Source organism: Megascapheus bottae, chromosome 5 (assembly GCF_031878675.1).
Source record: "Megascapheus bottae isolate mThoBot1 chromosome 5, mThoBot2.hap1, whole genome shotgun sequence".
Lineage (NCBI taxonomy): Eukaryota > Metazoa > Chordata > Mammalia > Rodentia > Geomyidae > Megascapheus > Megascapheus bottae.
In genome coordinates this window covers 11977365-11987364 of record NC_143513.1, presented here as the reverse complement: position 1 = coordinate 11987364, position 10000 = coordinate 11977365, and the positions used below count along the sequence as shown (strand labels likewise).

General features: G+C 56.5%; 3 non-coding genes across 3 annotated transcripts; all 3 read left to right on the top strand.

The window, feature by feature from the left end:
• The first annotated feature begins 2503 nt into the window (after positions 1 to 2503).
• LOC150062927 (5S ribosomal RNA) lies at positions 2504 to 2622 on the top strand. The gene has a single exon (XR_016535638.1). It is a non-coding gene; the product is annotated as a 5S ribosomal RNA (ribosomal RNA).
• A 2515-nt stretch (positions 2623 to 5137) lies between these two features.
• LOC150062926 (5S ribosomal RNA) lies at positions 5138 to 5256 on the top strand. The gene has a single exon (XR_016535637.1). It is a non-coding gene; the product is annotated as a 5S ribosomal RNA (ribosomal RNA).
• A 2511-nt stretch (positions 5257 to 7767) lies between these two features.
• Positions 7768 to 7886, top strand: LOC150062925 (5S ribosomal RNA). Its single transcript, XR_016535636.1, has one exon. It is a non-coding gene; the product is annotated as a 5S ribosomal RNA (ribosomal RNA).
• The last annotated feature ends 2114 nt before the right edge of the window (positions 7887 to 10000 follow it).

Here is a 10000-nt window from a genome sequence, read left to right as displayed (position 1 = left end):
TGCTTGCTGCCTCACAGCCACTGCCCAATACTTTTAGGCTCACTCACTGCCTCGCACCTCCACCTCAACCCAACATCACACCAGCCACAGGGGAAAAGACAGCTAGCTGTCTGGATGCACAACTCACACCACACAGCCTGGCAGGCACGCAATGCTTTCCACCTAGGAAAAGCAGGAAAACCCAGGCCTGGGCCGGCCTGACGCCCAGCCTCACCGCTGACAGCTTGGCCTGAGACCACACCACATTCCTACACAGGACAGGACACTTCTTCTGGGCAGCACAAAGGCACCTGGCCTCCTCTTGCTCCTGCAATCCTGACCACATCCTCCCAACCACTCCTGAAAAGCAGCTCATGAACACAAGGCTAGGCTTGTGGCTCCAGGACTGAAAGGCCTGCCCGGCCAGCCGGAACTCACACCACCCTGGGTTAAGCCCTGCTACCCCAGATGGCTTGGTTGCGGGCTTGGAGGCTTCCTCCTGCCATGGGTTGAGTTTGCGTGGGCCGGGTAGATGGGCTCATGGGGAAAGTGGATGGAAGTGTACATGGATGCATGGATGCATGGGTAGACAGCTGGATGCATGGCTGACTGGATGGATGGCTGGATGGATGGCTGGATGGATGCCTAGGTGCATAGTGGGTGTATGGATGGATGCGGGCACGCATGCATGCATGGATGGTGGATGCATGCGTGCATGGTTGGGTCGGTGGATGCATGCCTGGATCCACCCATGGATGCCGGGGTGGCTGGCCGTACAGCCTGATTCATGGATGGATGTTGATTGGATGGATGGTGGATGGATGGACGGAGCCACGCGTGGAAGGATGCATGGATGGATGGACTGAAAGATACATAGATAGATAGATAGATAGATAGATAGATAGATTGATTGATAGATAGATTGATAGATACATAGATCGACCGATGGATGGATGGATGGATGGATGGATGGATGGATGGATGGATGGATGGATGGATTGCTGGATGACTGGCTGGCTGGCTGGCTGGCTGGCTGACTGGCTGGCTGGCTGGCTGGCTGGATGGATGGATGGATGGATGGAGGGATGCTGAGACACTCTGCAGTGTGTACTGACAGTTTCAGCTGGCCTAGCACTGACTGGGAGGCTCTGAGTTCTCTTCCCCACAGTGGGCAAACAAGCAAACACTGGCTGCTTCTTTCCTCTTCTTCCTGCTAGAGACACACGTTGTCCTTTCGCGGGGTGCACTGCATAGACTTGGAAAGTAGCGGCAGGGTAGATGAGGAGGAACGAGGCCCGGGAAACGGGCGCCGGCAACGTTGCCGAGACAAATGCTCCCGGAATTCTGGAGTTCCTGGATTCCAAGCACAGAGCACCCTTTTCTTGCTTGGGTGGAGGGCTTCCACTCCAACCCGAGGCATGGGTGTGTGTTCCAGTGAGGCTTGGCCTCAGGTTGTTAGCCTTCTTGGGAGCCTGAGCACTAAGGATGAGGGGTTCCAGTGGGCTGAGACGTGAGGCCACGGTTCTGCTTCCACTTAGGCTTCCCATTCCTGGTAGGCTAAGCATAGCAACCTAAAGAGGCTGCATCAGAGGTGCCACTGAAGGCTCTCATGAGATGGGAGGCTTAGGGTGACACTGGGCTGGGGCTTTGGCTCCGGGTCAGGGTCAGAATGGGGCTCAAGTTTAGCGTCAGGAAGAGGTAGGGGACAGGTTGAAGGTGTGATTTCAGGCAGACATTGTGGCTTAGGGTGAGTCTTGGGAGAGGTTTGGGCTTAGGTGTGGGCTTGAAATCGGGTAGAGGCTTTAGGTGAGGCTTACTGGTGGGGCGAGGAGTGACACTCTCCTTAGGATCCATTTCTGGCTTCGGCTTCCATTTAGGATGAGGTTTAGGTCGAAGGTCCTTCTGAAACAGCACCAGCCAAGTGAATTCCACATTGCTCTGCAAACCCCACTCTTCTCCTCGCATCGTGGCCGGTGGCCAAGCAAGGTCGGGGAGGTAGAGGAGTGAGATCCAAATCTTGAAGAAGCAGCCAAACTCTCCCACATCCATGCAAAGATCACATCGGGCCCTTGGTAGTCGTGGCCTCTGAAGACAAGTGGTGAACCTTGCAAGTCACCTGGCCTTAAAGCTGCTCTTCAACGTGCAACCCTCATGCAGGCTAGAGGGTTACATGGAAGGTGAGCCTCTGGGAAAACAGTCCTGCGTCCTCTGCCTTCCCAAGAGACAGAGAGCAACAGAGACAGACAGACAGACAGACAGACAGAGGGAGAGAGGGTGAGAGGGAGAGAGAGAAAGCGAAAGAGGAGGAGAAAGGCAGCGGTGAGCGGCGGCGAGAGCAGCAGGCTGGGCGCAGAGGCTGTGCTGGGTGGGTTGGATCAGGTCCCCCAAGCAGCGGCAGCAGGTGCGTGTGAGGCCAGAGCGGCAGAGGCAGAGGCTGCAGAGGCTGGCAAGGGTGCAGCGGCGAGCGGAGGCTCCCCGCAGAGGCAGCGAGCAGCAGTTGGGGCTTTGGGAAGCAGTGTGAGGCGTCTACGGCCATACCACCCTGAACGCGCCCGATCTCGTCTGATCTCGGAAGCTAAGCAGGGTCGGGCCTGGTTAGTACTTGGATGGGAGACCGCCTGGGAATACCGGGTGCTGTAGGCTTTTGCCTCCGCTCCCCAGCCCACTAGGCTGCTTGCTGCCTCACAGCCACTGCCCAATACTTTTAGGCTCACTCACTGCCTCGCACCTCCACCTCAACCCAACATCACACCAGCCACAGGGGAAAAGACAGCTAGCTGTCTGGATGCACAACTCACACCACACAGCCTGGCAGGCACGCAATGCTTTCCACCTAGGAAAAGCAGGAAAACCCAGGCCTGGGCCGGCCTGACGCCCAGCCTCACCGCTGACAGCTTGGCCTGAGACCACACCACATTCCTACACAGGACAGGACACTTCTTCTGGGCAGCACAAAGGCACCTGGCCTCCTCTTGCTCCTGCAATCCTGACCACATCCTCCCAACCACTCCTGAAAAGCAGCTCATGAACACAAGGCTAGGCTTGTGGCTCCAGGACTGAAAGGCCTGCCCGGCCAGCCGGAACTCACACCACCCTGGGTTAAGCCCTGCTACCCCAGATGGCTTGGTTGCGGGCTTGGAGGCTTCCTCCTGCCATGGGTTGAGTTTGCGTGGGCCGGGTAGATGGGCTCATGGGGAAAGTGGATGGAAGTGTACATGGATGCATGGATGCATGGGTAGACAGCTGGATGCATGGCTGACTGGATGGATGGCTGGATGGATGGCTGGATGGATGCCTAGGTGCATAGTGGGTGTATGGATGGATGCGGGCACGCATGCATGCATGGATGGTGGATGCATGCGTGCATGGTTGGGTCGGTGGATGCATGCCTGGATCCACCCATGGATGCCGGGGTGGCTGGCCGTACAGCCTGATTCATGGATGGATGTTGATTGGATGGATGGTGGATGGATGGACGGAGCCACGCGTGGAAGGATGCATGGATGGATGGACTGAAAGATACATAGATAGATAGATAGATAGATAGATAGATAGATAGATAGATAGATTGATTGATAGATACATAGATCGACCGATGGATGGATGGATGGATGGATGGATGGATGGATGGATGGATGGATTGCTGGATGACTGGCTGGCTGGCTGGCTGGCTGGCTGACTGGCTGGCTGGCTGGATGGATGGATGGATGGATGGAGGGATGCTGAGACACTCTGCAGTGTGTACTGACAGTTTCAGCTGGCCTAGCACTGACTGGGAGGCTCTGAGTTCTCTTCCCCACAGTGGGCAAACAAGCAAACACTGGCTGCTTCTTTCCTCTTCTTCCTGCTAGAGACACACGTTGTCCTTTCGCGGGGTGCACTGCATAGACTTGGAAAGTAGCGGCAGGGTAGATGAGGAGGAACGAGGCCCGGGAAACGGGCGCCGGCAACGTTGCCGAGACAAATGCTCCCGGAATTCTGGAGTTCCTGGATTCCAAGCACAGAGCACCCTTTTCTTGCTTGGGTGGAGGGCTTCCACTCCAACCCGAGGCATGGGTGTGTGTTCCAGTGAGGCTTGGCCTTAGGTTGTTAGCCTTCTTGGGAGCCTGAGCACTAAGGATGAGGGGTTCCAGTGGGCTGAGACGTGAGGCCACGGTTCTGCTTCCACTTAGGCTTCCCATTCCTGGTAGGCTAAGCATAGCAACCTAAAGAGGCTGCATCAGAGGTGCCACTGAAGGCTCTCATGAGATGGGAGGCTTAGGGTGACACTGGGCTGGGGCTTTGGCTCCGGGTCAGGGTCAGAATGGGGCTCAAGTTTAGCGTCAGGAAGAGGTAGGGGACAGGTTGAAGGTGTGATTTCAGGCAGACATTGTGGCTTAGGGTGAGTCTTGGGAGAGGTTTGGGCTTAGGTGTGGGCTTGAAATCGGGTAGAGGCTTTAGGTGAGGCTTACTGGTGGGGCGAGGAGTGACACTCTCCTTAGGATCCATTTCTGGCTTCGGCTTCCATTTAGGATGAGGTTTAGGTCAAAGGTCCTTCTGAAACAGCACCAGCCAAGTGAATTCCACATTGCTCTGCAAACCCCACTCTTCTCCTCGCATCGTGGCCGGTGGCCAAGCAAGGTCGGGGAGGTAGAGGAGTGAGATCCAAATCTTGAAGAAGCAGCCAAACTCTCCCACATCCATGCAAAGATCACATCGGGCCCTTGGTAGTCGTGGCCTCTGAAGACAAGTGGTGAACCTTGCAAGTCACCTGGCCTTAAAGCTGCTCTTCAACGTGCAACCCTCATGCAGGCTAGAGGGTTACATGGAAGGTGAGCCTCTGGGAAAACAGTCCTGCGTCCTCTGCCTTCCCAAGAGACAGAGAGCAACAGAGACAGACAGACAGACAGACAGACAGAGGGAGAGAGGGTGAGAGGGAGAGAGAGAAAGCGAAAGAGGAGGAGAAAGGCAGCGGTGAGCGGCGGCGAGAGCAGCAGGCTGGGCGCAGAGGCTGTGCTGGGTGGGTTGGATCAGGTCCCCCAAGCAGCGGCAGCAGGTGCGTGTGAGGCCAGAGCGGCAGAGGCAGAGGCTGCAGAGGCTGGCAAGGGTGCAGCGGCGAGCGGAGGCTCCCCGCAGAGGCAGCGAGCAGCAGTTGGGGCTTTGGGAAGCAGTGTGAGGCGTCTACGGCCATACCACCCTGAACGCGCCCGATCTCGTCTGATCTCGGAAGCTAAGCAGGGTCGGGCCTGGTTAGTACTTGGATGGGAGACCGCCTGGGAATACCGGGTGCTGTAGGCTTTTGCCTCCGCTCCCCAGCCCACTAGGCTGCTTGCTGCCTCACAGCCACTGCCCAATACTTTTAGGCTCACTCACTGCCTCGCACCTCCACCTCAACCCAACATCACACCAGCCACAGGGGAAAAGACAGCTAGCTGTCTGGATGCACAACTCACACCACACAGCCTGGCAGGCACGCAATGCTTTCCACCTAGGAAAAGCAGGAAAACCCAGGCCTGGGCCGGCCTGACGCCCAGCCTCACCGCTGACAGCTTGGCCTGAGACCACACCACATTCCTACACAGGACAGGACACTTCTTCTGGGCAGCACAAAGGCACCTGGCCTCCTCTTGCTCCTGCAATCCTGACCACATCCTCCCAACCACTCCTGAAAAGCAGCTCATGAACACAAGGCTAGGCTTGTGGCTCCAGGACTGAAAGGCCTGCCCGGCCAGCCGGAACTCACACCACCCTGGGTTAAGCCCTGCTACCCCAGATGGCTTGGTTGCGGGCTTGGAGGCTTCCTCCTGCCATGGGTTGAGTTTGCGTGGGCCGGGTAGATGGGCTCATGGGGAAAGTGGATGGAAGTGTACATGGATGCATGGATGCATGGGTAGACAGCTGGATGCATGGCTGACTGGATGGATGGCTGGATGGATGGCTGGATGGATGCCTAGGTGCATAGTGGGTGTATGGATGGATGCGGGCACGCATGCATGCATGGATGGTGGATGCATGCGTGCATGGTTGGGTCGGTGGATGCATGCCTGGATCCACCCATGGATGCCGGGGTGGCTGGCCGTACAGCCTGATTCATGGATGGATGTTGATTGGATGGATGGTGGATGGATGGACGGAGCCACGCGTGGAAGGATGCATGGATGGATGGACTGAAAGATACATAGATAGATAGATAGATAGATAGATAGATAGATAGATAGATAGATTGATTGATAGATACATAGATCGACCGATGGATGGATGGATGGATGGATGGATGGATGGATGGATGGATTGCTGGATGACTGGCTGGCTGGCTGGCTGGCTGGCTGACTGGCTGGCTGGCTGGATGGATGGATGGATGGATGGAGGGATGCTGAGACACTCTGCAGTGTGTACTGACAGTTTCAGCTGGCCTAGCACTGACTGGGAGGCTCTGAGTTCTCTTCCCCACAGTGGGCAAACAAGCAAACACTGGCTGCTTCTTTCCTCTTCTTCCTGCTAGAGACACACGTTGTCCTTTCGCGGGGTGCACTGCATAGACTTGGAAAGTAGCGGCAGGGTAGATGAGGAGGAACGAGGCCCGGGAAACGGGCGCCGGCAACGTTGCCGAGACAAATGCTCCCGGAATTCTGGAGTTCCTGGATTCCAAGCACAGAGCACCCTTTTCTTGCTTGGGTGGAGGGCTTCCACTCCAACCCGAGGCATGGGTGTGTGTTCCAGTGAGGCTTGGCCTTAGGTTGTTAGCCTTCTTGGGAGCCTGAGCACTAAGGATGAGGGGTTCCAGTGGGCTGAGACGTGAGGCCACGGTTCTGCTTCCACTTAGGCTTCCCATTCCTGGTAGGCTAAGCATAGCAACCTAAAGAGGCTGCATCAGAGGTGCCACTGAAGGCTCTCATGAGATGGGAGGCTTAGGGTGACACTGGGCTGGGGCTTTGGCTCCGGGTCAGGGTCAGAATGGGGCTCAAGTTTAGCGTCAGGAAGAGGTAGGGGACAGGTTGAAGGTGTGATTTCAGGCAGACATTGTGGCTTAGGGTGAGTCTTGGGAGAGGTTTGGGCTTAGGTGTGGGCTTGAAATCGGGTAGAGGCTTTAGGTGAGGCTTACTGGTGGGGCGAGGAGTGACACTCTCCTTAGGATCCATTTCTGGCTTCGGCTTCCATTTAGGATGAGGTTTAGGTCAAAGGTCCTTCTGAAACAGCACCAGCCAAGTGAATTCCACATTGCTCTGCAAACCCCACTCTTCTCCTCGCATCGTGGCCGGTGGCCAAGCAAGGTCGGGGAGGTAGAGGAGTGAGATCCAAATCTTGAAGAAGCAGCCAAACTCTCCCACATCCATGCAAAGATCACATCGGGCCCTTGGTAGTCGTGGCCTCTGAAGACAAGTGGTGAACCTTGCAAGTCACCTGGCCTTAAAGCTGCTCTTCAACGTGCAACCCTCATGCAGGCTAGAGGGTTACATGGAAGGTGAGCCTCTGGGAAAACAGTCCTGCGTCCTCTGCCTTCCCAAGAGACAGAGAGCAACAGAGACAGACAGACAGACAGACAGACAGAGGGAGAGAGGGTGAGAGGGAGAGAGAGAAAGCGAAAGAGGAGGAGAAAGGCAGCGGTGAGCGGCGGCGAGAGCAGCAGGCTGGGCGCAGAGGCTGTGCTGGGTGGGTTGGATCAGGTCCCCCAAGCAGCGGCAGCAGGTGCGTGTGAGGCCAGAGCGGCAGAGGCAGAGGCTGCAGAGGCTGGCAAGGGTGCAGCGGCGAGCGGAGGCTCCCCGCAGAGGCAGCGAGCAGCAGTTGGGGCTTTGGGAAGCAGTGTGAGGCGTCTACGGCCATACCACCCTGAACGCGCCCGATCTCGTCTGATCTCGGAAGCTAAGCAGGGTCGGGCCTGGTTAGTACTTGGATGGGAGACCGCCTGGGAATACCGGGTGCTGTAGGCTTTTGCCTCCGCTCCCCAGCCCACTAGGCTGCTTGCTGCCTCACAGCCACTGCCCAATACTTTTAGGCTCACTCACTGCCTCGCACCTCCACCTCAACCCAACATCACACCAGCCACAGGGGAAAAGACAGCTAGCTGTCTGGATGCACAACTCACACCACACAGCCTGGCAGGCACGCAATGCTTTCCACCTAGGAAAAGCAGGAAAACCCAGGCCTGGGCCGGCCTGACGCCCAGCCTCACCGCTGACAGCTTGGCCTGAGACCACACCACATTCCTACACAGGACAGGACACTTCTTCTGGGCAGCACAAAGGCACCTGGCCTCCTCTTGCTCCTGCAATCCTGACCACATCCTCCCAACCACTCCTGAAAAGCAGCTCATGAACACAAGGCTAGGCTTGTGGCTCCAGGACTGAAAGGCCTGCCCGGCCAGCCGGAACTCACACCACCCTGGGTTAAGCCCTGCTACCCCAGATGGCTTGGTTGCGGGCTTGGAGGCTTCCTCCTGCCATGGGTTGAGTTTGCGTGGGCCGGGTAGATGGGCTCATGGGGAAAGTGGATGGAAGTGTACATGGATGCATGGATGCATGGGTAGACAGCTGGATGCATGGCTGACTGGATGGATGGCTGGATGGATGGCTGGATGGATGCCTAGGTGCATAGTGGGTGTATGGATGGATGCGGGCACGCATGCATGCATGGATGGTGGATGCATGCGTGCATGGTTGGGTCGGTGGATGCATGCCTGGATCCACCCATGGATGCCGGGGTGGCTGGCCGTACAGCCTGATTCATGGATGGATGTTGATTGGATGGATGGTGGATGGATGGACGGAGCCACGCGTGGAAGGATGCATGGATGGATGGACTGAAAGATACATAGATAGATAGATAGATAGATAGATAGATAGATAGATAGATAGATAGATAGATTGATTGATAGATAGATTGATAGATACATAGATCGACCGATGGATGGATGGATGGATGGATGGATGGATGGATGGATGGATGGATGGATTGCTGGATGACTGGCTGGCTGGCTGGCTGGCTGGCGGACTGGCTGGCTGGCTGGCTGGCTGGATGGATGGATGGATGGATGGAGGGATGCTGAGACACTCTGCAGTGTGTACTGACAGTTTCAGCTGGCCTAGCACTGACTGGGAGGCTCTGAGTTCTCTTCCCCACAGTGGGCAAACAAGCAAACACTGGCTGCTTCTTTCCTCTTCTTCCTGCTAGAGACACACGTTGTCCTTTCGCGGGGTGCACTGCATAGACTTGGAAAGTAGCGGCAGGGTAGATGAGGAGGAACGAGGCCCGGGAAACGGGCGCCGGCAACGTTGCCGAGACAAATGCTCCCGGAATTCTGGAGTTCCTGGATTCCAAGCACAGAGCACCCTTTTCTTGCTTGGGTGGAGGGCTTCCACTCCAACCCGAGGCATGGGTGTGTGTTCCAGTGAGGCTTGGCCTCAGGTTGTTAGCCTTCTTGGGAGCCTGAGCACTAAGGATGAGGGGTTCCAGTGGGCTGAGACGTGAGGCCACGGTTCTGCTTCCACTTAGGCTTCCCATTCCTGGTAGGCTAAGCATAGCAACCTAAAGAGGCTGCATCAGAGGTGCCACTGAAGGCTCTCATGAGATGGGAGGCTTAGGGTGACACTGGGCTGGGGCTTTGGCTCCGGGTCAGGGTCAGAATGGGGCTCAAGTTTAGCGTCAGGAAGAGGTAGGGGACAGGTTGAAGGTGTGATTTCAGGCAGACATTGTGGCTTAGGGTGAGTCTTGGGAGAGGTTTGGGCTTAGGTGTGGGCTTGAAATCGGGTAGAGGCTTTAGGTGAGGCTTACTGGTGGGGCGAGGAGTGACACTCTCCTTAGGATCCATTTCTGGCTTCGGCTTCCATTTAGGATGAGGTTTAGGTCGAAGGTCCTTCTGAAACAGCACCAGCCAAGTGAATTCCACATTGCTCTGCAAACCCCACTCTTCTCCTCGCATCGTGGCCGGTGGCCAAGCAAGGTCGGGGAGGTAGAGGAGTGAGATCCAAATCTTGAAGAAGCAGCCAAACTCTCCCACATCCATGCAAAGATCACATCGGGCCCTTGGTAGTCGTGGCCTCTGAAG